The sequence below is a fragment of the Polyodon spathula genome, chromosome 10 (assembly GCF_017654505.1).
Source record: "Polyodon spathula isolate WHYD16114869_AA chromosome 10, ASM1765450v1, whole genome shotgun sequence".
Taxonomy (NCBI): Eukaryota; Metazoa; Chordata; class Actinopteri; order Acipenseriformes; family Polyodontidae; genus Polyodon; species Polyodon spathula.
This window is the reverse complement of record NC_054543.1, coordinates 35,806,295-35,820,958: the sequence shown is the minus strand read 5'-3', so window position 1 is coordinate 35,820,958 and position 14,664 is coordinate 35,806,295.

Here is a 14,664-nt window from a genome sequence, read left to right as displayed (position 1 = left end):
GCTGGTATTGCATTCAATATTTTAATGAAGGCTTAGGTATTGAAAAGCTGACCCATTAAAATAACTAAAATCATTTATTACATTAAGTGTTGACCTAAGAATATCAATCTTCAGTCAATGCAAAATATAAAGTATGTGGGAATTCAAGCTTCCCGTAAAACAGAAACTTTTATGACTTTTTTTTTTCCCAAAAGATTTAATATCATTAAATCCAAATTACAAATGGAGTAAAAATAAAAGTTAATCAGGAAAGTTTGTGCTTTTCTGTCCCAGCAGTATTTAAATCCGGGGAGCTACAGCTGTGTTTATTGAAGCAAGGCTTTAATTTGCTGCACCATGCCAAGGTATTAATGGACAATTATTTATCACAAATCTACATCATTTATACTATTTATTGCCTGACAGGTTGGAAAATTTTGATCCAAATGTTAATGTATTCATGAAATTTGATAACTTCATGCAAATGTTTTTTATCCATTTAGAATGAACCAAGCCTGCGGTTTTGTTAAAGACTTTTTTAAATATGCAAATTGTTCTTTTATTTTAAAAAATGTCAGTAGTATTAACAAACTGCTTCAATGGGGAAATACACAAGTCTTGCTTCTTGATTAGTTTATGGATAGATAGATAGATAGATAGATAGATAGATAGATAGATAGATAGATAGATAGATCTATAACATTGTCAACATGCAGTCAAACAAATAGACAAGCACATAAATAGTATGAGGCAGATTCACTTTTATTGCTAGTTAACGGTGATTTTAAAAACTACCTTCTGAAATTAAGGCAGCTGCACTTCCTGTAAAACAAGATTATAACAAAAACACAATTCACACCAAATAATTGTACTTTTATGTAAAACAAATATGATTGTAGGACCCCTCTGCTTTTACTTAGTGGGTCTATTTTAATGAACTAATTAATGGCAGATATTCATTTGTAAACCTGATTTTTGCTGACACTATTTCAGGGTATTTTTATTTTCTGTGTTTATGTTAACAATATGTCAATTTTTATGTAGTTGTGTAAGAATCAGTCATGGGGAGGGGAAAAGACAGCATGGCTAAATAGCGCCTGCTGTTTAGATCATTAAAATAGTTCCTGTCTGTTTTATATGTTTATATCTGCTTTATTTAATAAAGGAAAACAATCTTTAATAACTTAGTTAGACATCTAAAATGTACTTATTCTCGACATGTTAATATAAAATAAGTTGCACAAATTACAAGGAGCGTTGATGGCAATCTTCTGATGCCCCAACATAAATTGAAACAAGGCACTGCACAAGCAATTGCACACGAAATTACAGACGTTTATTCTTCAGCTAATAAATGATAGTTAGCATCATCCAAAAAAGGAGGGAGCATTTAAGCCCTTGAACAGTTTCGTCAAACAGGGACTTCTGTATATTTTAAGATAGTAAAAACAAAATCGGCAGCAAAATGGAATTGATTGTTAAAACTTCGTTTGATGGTCCCATAGACATTTCTGAGGTGAACTTACCTAATAGTGCGCAGGTACAGACTACCTGAAAGGAAAGCATGGCAAAGTAATACGACAGTTGTATCAACAACTCATTTACAAACCCATAAATAGAATACCTCACAAGTACAGAGACAAATCAATAGTTTACATGTACAATACTCGAAACATTTAAAAGATTTTAGAATTGTGATGGAAATGATTACATTGACTAACATTGTAGGTCTATGTAGCATATTTAATAGCATTTTTTTTTGTAAGTTCTCAAAAATAACAGAACATGATTTTGAAGTGAATACTGTGTTGTACAACATAGTGGACATAGTGCAGATATTGCTGGCTGAAGTAAATATACAATAGCCTATTGAATAGGGTGCATTACAATACAAGCGGATGTGCACTCCACAAGAGGTCAGAGCTGCTTATAGCTAAATAAGAATAATTAAACAGTATAGCTAATTGTACCATGATGTCATTTCCTTCTGATACAAAGTATCTGACATACAAAGACATTTCAGATGGCTGTATCACATCAATAGCAGGGTCTTCTATATATTTAAGTTTTATCTGACGAGTCTATTTGTATCTATCAAAATGCAATACGAGTCAATTTAAACAGTCTACTGCCATCTTCTGGGTGTTCTGACAGTTTCTTACACTGCAATCAAGCCTGTTAATATAAATATATTATAATGCTATTAGGTGAGGTTTTGTTGAGAAAAAAACATTGTAATTCATTTTAGAGTTTAAAATATTGACAGAAATGTTAATTAAAACCTGTTTAATTCTATACAGATCTTTTAGGGAGACACAAGCTGAGTACAGACCAAGATGTTTCTTTATTGCCTAAAATCAATCACAATGATATTAAATGGCAAAATGATACTTAATCACGATACATTTCACTTTCTGGACTTAAATCCTGGACAAATTCAAATGCAGAAGAGCTTATATATATGAATACATTTACCATCTCTAGGCTACTGCTGAGGGCTGCCTTATTTTTCCTTATACATATTACTCTTTATAACTCTATGTTTGGTATGAAAGGTGCAAAATTGAAGGCATATGGAAAATATAGACAAAAAGTTTAAGAGATTAAAAAATCTTATTTTCAGGATGTTTCGGGCAAAAGCCCTTCACGGCAATACATTACAATAACTATAATTACAATTCTTGAACAACAAGTTTATTTTACTGTGTTTACTTTTCTTTTTAAACAGCTGAAGAAGGGCTGATGACAGTTTATTTCCCTTAACTGAAACACTGCAGACAAAGGCAGGGGGAATAGCCCTCAATGACAAACCCTTTCAACTGCCTGTGTGTTCTGCAGGGCTAAACTGTTCATTTCTGCAGTGGCAATAAAGTGAAGAGAGTGCAGAGAGGACAGATGGTATCCCTTGCAGTGGCTGAAATAAAGCAAGGAATTAGGGTACCCTGAGGTGTATGTACCGACGGCAATTACAAGAAATAAATGGGCACAGAGCCTTAAAGATGCTCCAACAAACCACACAGGAGACAGATAGTGCATCTGGTGAAGAGATTTTATCACACACTGAAATGTTATAAACATTTGTGTTGAATGCAGGCCCTTTTCCCCTCCACAACATTATGTTCCTGTTTATATTCCTAAAAGGTATTTTATCAGTAGGTTAAAATTAATAAACAAATAGACATTTGTTCTGCAAAAGTCTGCATTGTATATTATTTGGCACCGAGGTAGCAAGGATCGCTATACTGTAATAAATAAATATAAATGGATTTTCTTTCTTATAATGCAATGCATAATATAACCCTAAGCAGAATAAAATGATCTGCACAATACATCTTAGATGTTAGTTCAAAATCATACTTTTGAAGCTTATTTATGACAAATAAGGCTTTCTATCAAAGGTGTTATCCTGGAAAACATCATAGTAAAACTTGAATAAACATCCCAATGAAATATAACTTGACAACTGACCCTGTGATGGTGAAGAGTAATGCATTTTAAAGGTAATGCAGATTGATGGGGACAACAATCAAGCCTCTTTAAAAAAAAAACACGCATGCAACACCAAAGATACAAGAAGAAAGCACAAAGCTATTGGTTGCTGTATGTATCTGTGACACTTCATGTTAAATTACTGGAAAAATACTGAATATTTCAAAATCTATATTACCATAAGAGGCAAACCTAATATATCAAAAAGAATAACCAGCCCTTTATTTTGCATCACAGAAAAAAATAAACCTTTTGAAAATCTGAGTAAATGTCAACATAATTTACATTATGTACATTTTATTATTATTATTGTTAAATAATTATCCATGCCACATGAGCATGAAATATGTACTAATTACATACTGAATTCTTGTTATACAAAAACCATGTACCAGCCCAGATTATTTGGGTCAAAATTTGGTTAATAAGAGTAGAAAGAAAAAAAAGACTAGAACTTAACCTTTAAATTGAAAGGCCCTTACTATATATTACTTCTAATGAATCACAGACTCACTCCCTACCCCCACAGCCAGCTTCTACCTCAAATATGTCCACTATTGGTTGAAGAAGACTTGATTAGCAGCCAGTCCTGTGGCTGTCCAGCTTTTTAACAATCCACCCATCCCACAGTGGACAGCTACACATCCTAAAACACCACACAGCAATGTTATTCATTATTATTTTACACTGGAGCAAAGTGTTTTACAGTTGGGAGTGTACACCATTCCATAGTCATATCATTACTGTGTGATGCAGATCGTCAACAAAACATATCATTGCATTTATTTTACTGATTTATATTTTGTTTGGTCTTGTTTGGTTTTTTGCCAAGTGCAATTACCATGAATGGCTGTACAAAGCAACACCCCCTGTGTGAAAATCATTTAGCAGCAATGCCTTTTGTTTAGTTTTTATATGCTCTCATGGTGTTCTAAGAATATGGCATTGAAATGTAGGCAGAGGATACTAATTACAGCCTTGCACTTCTATTATCACAGCTAACATTTTTAAGGACAGGTATTATTTAGTTTGACTTTAATCTTTCATTCACTTTGGCTGTTTTAGCACTGTTTAATGTCCATTTAATCACATATTTAAATGTGACATTAATATAGAGGGTTTTACAGTATGCTAAACACTCATTTGTAACACAGGGGACTGCATACATATATGCAGAATGTATACATGTTAACATTGAAGTTTTGATTTATTTGTATGTATTCCTTGAAGAAGTCTATGAAAATGCTTACAAAGTAGTCAGCAATAACATTTTACTCCAATAAATTTGTTGCAAAAAAACTATGTGCAAGAAGATTGTTTTCAAGAACCATCATATGAGATCTACAGTGATGTCTTAGCATGCTGCACACAGTATGCTATCTATTAATTACAAAAGGTATAATGAACTAAAAAGGCTACTGGCAAAAAAGCAGCTCCATAAAAATACTGAGATGAGAACTGCCTGTTGCCCATAGTTTTTAAAAAGCACTGAAAGACTACATTGTATGCTGTTTCATAATCGGTCCTCATACAGAGTTTAATGAAAGGCTCAAGCTAACTAGTTAATCATTAACAAATGCCGGACTTCTTTTTTTTCTCTTCATTTTCTCTCTCTGGTGTGTATCTTTTCTATTTATTTTGTTTAATTCAATTCTGTATTTTGTATTGAAGGCTTATATAATTTTATTAGCTGGTGAGTAGAAGCCAAACATATCTTCTTTGTTTGCATTATAATGCCAAGTAAAGATTTTTCTGTCACCAGCAAGCTAATACAGTTTATCATTTACCTGCCCTTCTTTCCATTACTGAACTTTAGGTTACTGTCAGAGATAAGAAAAAAAAATCATTGAATATTAGATTTTTCTAACAGTAAGCATATACCGGTTTTATTTCCCTGTGTAATGCATTTCTAATGATTGAATTGGAGAATGTCTGTGCTGTTGGGAAACACAGCAGAGGCTAGGGTTCATAGAACCTAGAAATAGGATTCTCAATTAAAGTGTTTTTTTTTTTTTCTTACTTTTGGTGAATTAAGTATTATGGCTGAAGTATTGTGTCTTCAAAAGTACAACACATGGCTGTTCAGGGGAAAACATGCAATGTTTGGTTTACTCCTGTTTATGTAGCTCAATGCAGTGGATGGATGTGAAACAAACTGGATCAAGGTTAAGTTTAGGAATTAAACAGCTAGATATTGAAGGAAAGCTCTAGGTTATTGCAATAATATCCAGGTCTAAATCCAAGTCCCTTCCATGTTACATGCCCACCAGAACCCTGGTAAATCTCTAATAATAAATGTTTATGATGTCACAGTAGGACTACAAAAAATCCAAGCCAGTATTTTGAGTTCTCATTAAGCAAATACTTACCTTGGAAGAATACATTCTGAAAAGATATAGATATAGATATACATATATATATTCTGAATTTAATCAATTACAATATTTTCAGATTAAATGTTAAAAGAACAGGTTTTTAAAAGTGATTTTTCAGATCAATCCTTCTTTTAAAAAGCAAAAGTCCTGGCTGAATGAAAGTTATTTTCACCTCAACAAATCATTTTTACAGAATGTTTGTATTTTCGGTTTTGGCATAGAATTGGCTCATTTGAGAGAGAAGATTTGAGAATTAAGTCATTTTTGGGGTGACTCGTTTTTAGAATTTCCTTTACTTGGGCACTATATAACTACAGTAGGAGTGCTCGCGCACATCGAAAAATATGTGACACTTTGAAATTTAACAAGAAATACTATACTACTATTAAGGCTTCTGATAGACCTTTGCACTGTAATTTTGTATTTTTATATTTTTATTTACATGATGTTAAATAAAAGCTCTAAATGATGTTCATATACTGGTATTTTATTTTTTTATTTCCAGGTCACACATTTAAGAGATAAAATTGGATTTGAAAGCATTTTTCACTATAATTCATATACATCTATACCTGAGATACAAACTAATTAAACATACTGTTTTTTTGTTGTTTTTTTTTAGTTTTGTTTGATTTGAGAACTAAATGGTTTACCCAGGTAATTAGAGTAAGCTGTGTAGCGGTGCTATGTTAAGCTTCCAGACTAAAGCATTCCATTTTGAGTGTACATGTTAAAACAGTAGACTTCAGAAACCCAATTATCGGTAATTGAAGCTCTCAGTAGACATTTTATATTTAACTTGGCACAGAACCTTTAAATCATTTGTTCCATCAACTGATTCCTGATATACTGTAAATATTTTGAAACAGTGTCTAAAAAAAAATATCTCGAAATAGTTTTGATGAATTTTGCAGTGAATGATAATTGTATATTTCTTCAAGATATACAATATGATTACAGATTTCTCTCACAGTCATGTTCAATTTCACAAGGGGCTATGGGTGGCTGCAGCAACAAATACCCATAATATCCCTTAATCTCTGGAGACTGGTGTGGCTCTCCCTCATCACTGGAGAAGGCAAAGGCAGAAGCAGTGGGCAGTCTCTCTCGGGCAGCAAGGACGGGAATAGCAGAACATCCTTCCCGTATGACAGCAGCAGCACTGGAAATGATGGAGCCCTTCCCATGTCTGCAACCAGGTAATTGAGCACCATGGGTGCAATGTCCTGGAAGGACACTGGGTGGTGATGCTTCTCCCAAGCTTCCCATCTCAAGTGCACAGGACATTAATTACCACTGGGAGGTCCCTCTTCATGTCTCCCTCAAGGTCAACCAGCCAGTCCCAGATCTGCCTCGAGGACACCTGCTCTGGCAGCACCAGCAGCGCTTCTTCTGACATTTGGGTCTGTGCCTCTTCCCCGCGAGGTCATTCCTTGAGGGAGTTGGCTTTTTAGAGGTGTTTGGTCCTGGTTCGGTCAGGCAGCCAACCCTTCTCCCTGATATTGGGAGGGGCAGATGGCCACTGTGTGCCCAAACTCACCACAACCAGGGTACCACTCATCCACAAGGCAGATGGACGGCTGTGGCTGCTCTTCTGGCCCTGGACTCTCTGGATCTGGCAGCTGCTGTGGCTGAGCTAATGCTGTCGCACATAGGGACACCCCGACCAGTCATGCCCGAATTTTTCACACTGCCTGCACCAGTTGGCTGGTGGAACATCGGGGCACTCACTGCAGCGATGATCCCCCTCCCAACACCAGGGGAACAGGTTTTCTGGGTCCTCTGGCTGCTGCTGGTGTTGCTACTGGGGAGGTTGTTTCTGCTGCCACAGCTCCTGCTGTTTCCTGCAGCTTCTCTTCAAAAAATGCGCCCTCACTACTGCTCCTGGCCTGGGTCTTCTGGATACGCGGTGTCCCTCTCCTGACACCACATGTGACAGGATGGCTTCTGTGGTGAAGCCAGACCAGGAAGAAGTATCCAGAAACACAAGTAGCGTGGGGCAAAACTGTGCTGCTTCGCTTGTGTTTATTAAATAATGCAAAACAAAAAAGAAGGCAGTGTGGTCCAGGGGTTAAAGTACCAGGTTTGTACCAGAAGGTTTCCAGTTCAAATCCACTGCTGCCACTGACTGATTCACTGTGTGACCCTGAGCAAGGCATTTAACCTCCTTGTGCTCCATCCTGCGGATGAGATGTTAAATCAATGTCCTATTGTAAGTGACACTGCATATAATGTACAGTTCACAGCCTACCTCTGTGAAGTGCTTTGTGATGGTGGTTTACTATGAAAGGTGCTATATAAAAATATATCTTATTATTAAAACAGCACAAGGGCCAAATAAACCAACAGAAAAATAAACACAAACACAATAAACAAAATGAGTACCTTTCAAAAAATACACAAGTAGCATTAATGTGTCTTTTCTTCTCCAAACAATCTTATGTAATCTCCAACTCTCCAACCAGACACAGGATTTCTCCTGGCTTTATAGTATGTGGCTGGAGCCCAATTAATAAATAATTAACAATTACATAATTAAGGCTACAGCCACATTCTCACATGTATTTCTGGCAGGGAGGAATTTAACCCCCTCCCTGCCAATCCAAAACAAACAATAGCACAAAAATTATATATATATATATATATATATATATATATATATATATATATATATATATATATATATATATATATATAACTAAACAGAGCATAACAACAACAAAATAATATATACCTTAATAAAGGGGTGGGCACCCAGTTACAGGTATATTAGAAAAGTATACAACATATGAGAAAAATACATGATGCCTTTCTAACACAATTACAGTGATCTAAGTAAAAGTTCTCCCAATTACATTTTCCTTGAAGTAAAAAAGTAACCTTGACTTCTGACCTTGGTGCACCAAGTGTGGTCATTAGCTGCTCCTGAGTCTCTGACACTCAAAAAATCTTTCAGATGTGTGGAGATATTAACCTTTAACCTGATGGAATAAATGGTCTATGACCCTTTTCATTTAAGGGTCTGGTAAAATCTTAGATCTCTACCAATCTAGACAACCTACAATTCTATTTAGAACACCAGCATTTCTAATTACATATTAAAAGTAAAACACTTTAGAATGTATTACAAAAATGTATTTACATCCTTCGGATGAGGCGTAAAGCTGAGGTCCTATTGTAAGTGATGCAAAGTTCACACCAAGTCTGTGTAAGTGTGAGGCGACCAGACCTTAGCAGTTCTAAGCCAAGCTCTGAAAACAAAAAATAAAACAAAAAAATTGCTGAGTAAAATATGTAAATGAACACTGTGCTGCATTCATATATCTGAAAACAGACAATGCATTATTGGTTAATCATATATAATATATATATATATATATATATATATATATATATATATATATATATATATATATATATATATATATATATATATATAAAATGTGTATTTAAAGTGTAGGCTACAGACACAATTATGGCAACATGCAAAAATATTAAAACAGCTGGCAGTGCATTTTGAATTGTGAATCTTTTAACGTAATTTTATTTCCTTACAAAAATATGAAAACAGGCTGAGGAAATGTGTAATTCTGGTACCTTGGCACTATCACTTTGATTTGTCTTTCAACACATTCAGTTCCTTCCCATGGAATGGGCACAATGCACTTCAATCCATAGCGCGGTGTCACTGTCGACAATATGTTTCTGCTTTGAACTTGGCAGCAAGCCATGACCCCTGGAATTAGTTGATATCCTTTGTGGTTTATTGGGACTTTTTTTTTTGTTTTGGTGACATTAGCAACCTTTCCTTTGATGCATGTGCCAAGGGGTCCTTGCCTTGATCCTTTTTGCACCAACAAATGGAAAAAATGACACGAAAGCAGTGAATAAAAAATCATATAATAACGCCCGGTCTCCCTCAGAGACATAAAGAAAGCAATCCAGTCAACAATATTGTAAAGCCGTATGCTCACAAAACGTGCTTTCCTATTGCAAGCAGCCATTACACGTGTAATAACCAAGGCTTCTAGAGCAAACGTCTTGCTATATTATCACTGGACTCCCTGATATGTATCATGAATATGTAATTTTTTTTTTTTTTTTTTTTTTTTTGTTTGTTTTTTTATCAAGCACCACTCCAGAGATTTGTAAAACTTGGAAAGCTCTTCCTGGTACATTCTTGTGAGTGGTTCGATCATGAGATACTTTGGCCTAATGATGGAAATTGACCTTTACCCCAGGAAGTGATATGGTAGCAGGAAGGAAGTGTAGATTTTATTTTGCTACATTGTGGTGCTTGAAAACCTGCTTCTTCCCAATTAAAAAAAAAATAATAATAGCATTCACCCCTCTAAATGTGTCATCAAACAACCATTTGAAAAGGATACAACATGTAAAAAAGAATAGTCTGTGTACCTCCATTTTGGGAATACAAGAAGAATGTATTTCTTTAGTTACTGAACTGCACATACTGTATGCATATCATTAATAGACTGACATTTATACAAATATGTTTTTGTTTAATTAAAATGGATGCATGCACGTGGATACAATTGTAGACTCATTCAGTTATAGTTAGATACTCACTAGGGATTGCCTTTTTCATTTACTCAGGTGGCCGATGCTGTGATACACCACTATCAATGATTATAACTCATGAAAAATAAACTAATAAATGGAGGTCATAATAGATATTTGGGATCTGCGAAATAATATAATATCCAATATCCCCAGTGAATATTTAAAGCACAGGAGTCTTATCTTTCCTGCCCTTATTTCAGATTTTATAACTGGATGACATTTGTCATCTGTCAGATTGTTGTATAATGTGTGTTGTATTCATTTGTCAAACCACAGGTTTCTGAGGTTGCTGAAGATCAGCATTCATTGTAAATACTATTTTTGGTAGAAATCAACATGTTTTATTCAGGTGGTTATTTTTTAAGGGCTAAGACAAAACCATAACATTTTTCACAGTTAAAATGCCAACAACAAAGGCAGAGATTCTCAAAGCTGTTTACTCCAAATTGTCATCAGAACCATATTTTTATTTTATTCTATGTTTTTTGGAAAGGAAAAACAACATGTCACAATAGAATGAATAAAAATGTTTATGGGATGTTTATGTTTGATTTGGTAATTTATCATTTGAGTTTGAGTTTTTCCTTTCTGAAAAAAAATCAAGACAATTTGGAGTAATTAGCCTTAAATCTGACACACTTACCAATATATATTCATCAGAGTTCAGCCAGCCACACAACTGAAAATGACTACACTCATGAGAAATAGTCTAATTTGCCTATTATAAAGAGAATTATGCTTGTGAGTTCATTTAAAAAGATAACCTTGAAGCAGACAATATAGCTACAAAGGTTTGTCTACTTGACAACCAGCATCCTTACACCACAAAACAATGTAGTGTTTCCATTGCAATCCTCTGACATCCTAGAGACACTGAAATATCCCCTCTTCAGTTGTGTGGTGCTTATACTCTTGTGACCTGTAGGTAAAGGGTTACATACTTTGGTTTTAGGTAAAAACATAGATAATATAATGAAACCGTGCATTTGTTAATTCTTTATGGGACATAACCGAAGCCTGTAGAGAAAAAAAAAGAAATCATCCTGGAGGATTTCTAATTTGACACTAGTTTGGTAGATTGAGAATTACTACCAGGTCCCTGCATGTTAATATTATCTCTGATGTGGTCTGGTCAGTGCTGTAGAAAACCATTTCATCTAATTCTTCTGGCTACTTAGAGGCACTGCTGAATTATGGCCAACGAATCCAACACTCATTCATTCTTCCTCTGACATTTTTATAGTCCTCATTATCCGCTTTGCAGCCATCGAGCTGAACTGAGACCTGCAGAGTTTTATGGGTGCCCAGTAGCCCCGTTCAAGGCTGGTTTTATATCTTTTAAACATTAGGGAAGAGTGAATGTTGTGTACATGCATTCAAAGCTCCCTAACAAAGGTAGAAGGGATGTTGATGCACCAAAATTTCCTCTGTAAGAGTTTTTTTTGAATTATCTACATTCATAGTGATTGGCTCATTAATATGCTAGTAATGCATGCCAGATTCCCCAACATAACTTGCATTAGATTTCAAACATGGATATGTGGTGCTTCAGGAGTGTCGTTGAAATGAAAAACATGCATTTGCAGTCCAAATCCATCCTGGGATTAGAATACCCTTTCTGGACTGAGTGGAATTGGGATTTATGGTGCAGCTTTAGTCAGTCATACAACTGCTCACTCTGCTTGGAACATGTTATAGGAACCTTTTACTACGGCACCTCACGATAGCTAACTTTGTTCTGCTTATTGTGGATCCAGTGCATTTTTTCAGAAAATTCTGCAATCATAGCACAATAAAGAACACATGCCTTTCTTTCTTTCTCTTCATAGATTTATACCAAGTCATACCAAACCAAGCTTTTTTTACAGTAAGACCAAGCCTTTTGGTTTGAATTTTGAAACTCATCAGTTTTTCTTTCTGTATCAGTACCGTACTTCAGGAGAAAAGGGAAGTGCTTTGAAGTTTGTTTGACATTCTTGTGACTCCAATGCTTTAACACAGATCATTTTTATTAATCCATCCCTAAAATTCAGGGCTACCTAATGGGGGTTGTAAGGCTTTTTTTTACTATCAATTACTATCGAATAAAAAAAGCTGTAACAAGCGTTCACTTGTAAATTCAACAGTTTAAAAAGCACTCAATCATAACCTTCGGCCTCCATCCATGATCGCTGGGCAAGGGATTCCTGCTCTCTTTTTCAAACATTTAATTGCCCTTGGATTATAGCACATTTTGGCATTTTCATTTTAAGGAAAGTTCAAAATAATAATAATATTAATAATTATTGGGATACAAATCTCCAACATTACAGGATAAAGACTTTTCTGTACATTTATTTTTCTTTTTTCATGGTGGGAAGTTCACAGTTGCTTTATAGTGCATGGTTAATGACTTAATTAGGACACAGAATGTTAATTATTATATTCTGAAGTTTAAAAGGCATTCAAAGTAATGGCTCTCTGTTACTGTTTCACTGTAGTTTTAATAGTTTGCTTAACATGTAGACATGTACGTGACCTTCTTTACTGCAGTCAAGTTAGTAACTCATGACATTTCCATGCCAGGTCTTAGCTTTAATATAAAGTATTAAGACATGAAGTTATATTTATAAAACTGTATATGTAATAGATTTCCAATCAAAGCACATTGTATTTGTCAGGCCGTTGAACTTCAGAAGGAATAAGCAGTTTGTGGGTTAGGACTGGCATATTTCCTAATTTACCACCACTAGTGCATGTGTTCCTCTGTTATAGCGTTTGCTCTATTTAGGCAGTTAGAGGTTTTATTGAGAGAGAGGGAGGTAATGCACAGAATTGTGATGTTGACATCATTATCTCAATAGAATTCTCAGTCTGCAACTCATGCAAAGTAATTCAGTGTAGTAGAGGTGTGCTGATACTTTAAGAATTGTCGGGAGATATTAAATAAATTAAACCACCTATTTATTAATGTGTTGATTTCAAAGCAAGAAAAGCTGCCCTACCCTCGCCTTTACAACTGAGTACCAACCGATCGAAATTAACTTCTAGATTGAGTGTTTTAACAGCCAATTGGAAACAAATTTTCATCCCATCCAGGGTGCTGACACGTTTAGTGCAACAAACTGACAATAAAAGTATGTTGCAAACGTAGCAAATGCAATTGATTCAATACATGAAGTTGACCTTTCCTTTCCTTAAAACTCGAACTCTGGAAGCTGAGATATGTATTGCCTTCTCAACTTTAATCAGCCATATCTCCTTCCCCAGGACTATAATCCCATAATGCACTGCAGAGCTGGCACATTTCTAAAGAAACTAAGGAAAGTGGACAAAAAAAGGATAAATGAAAGGTAAGCCAAGCAGTTGTTAATAAAATAGAAGTATATTTTTGGTTAATGTGATTACAACAGACTCTGCATCAAAAAACTCGAGATTTCAGCAATCAAGATCCAGCTTAACTGACGGAATCTCAGGTTATTCTTCAGCAAAGCTGTACCGCACAAACACACACAAAAGAAAGAACGCAAAAGATGCAGCAAATTTAAACCTCTAGTATAGCCTATTATTAATGTTTGTTTAAATGCATGTTGTTAAGTACAACCAGCTGAATTTTTAGCCTCATATTACAATTATTATTGGTAGTAGTCAGTGTATTTTCTTTCTATAATTCTTTTAAAATGTCCCAGGAACAACAGAGCTCCACCTCTTCTTCCACCGCACTGAACTGGAATGAATTGTTGGCATCAGTTGGCATATTGTGCAATAAGTAATGGATATAGTTAACAAACATAAATGTACCGTATCGCTTTAAATAAAGACTTTTGTTTGAATGTTTATAATATTACAAAACATCAACGTTTCATTATAATGTGTGTGTGTTTAACGGATTCTGCGCCTGGCACTTCTACCGCAGCTACAGACCAGCAGTCACTGGCTTCTCAGAGCAGAGGCAGGGTATAGGGACTGGCAGATACAGGAACATTAGGATGCTCAGCCTGGTACTCTGCCTATAGAACTCTGCCTATAGAACTGCCAGTACATGAAGCTACTCGGGAACCTCGTATGTGTTTTTACATATCCCCCTGTTCTCAATCTTATATTCATATAGGCCTAAGGATCATAACGTTTTTTATTGTATTGCACTGTAACCCCCCCCCCCGTGTTCCCACATTTTCCACATACATTTATAAACCACATTAATTAAATAAAACTTTTAGATGCTACTCAAATCTATTGGTAGTTTTATTTTATATACGTG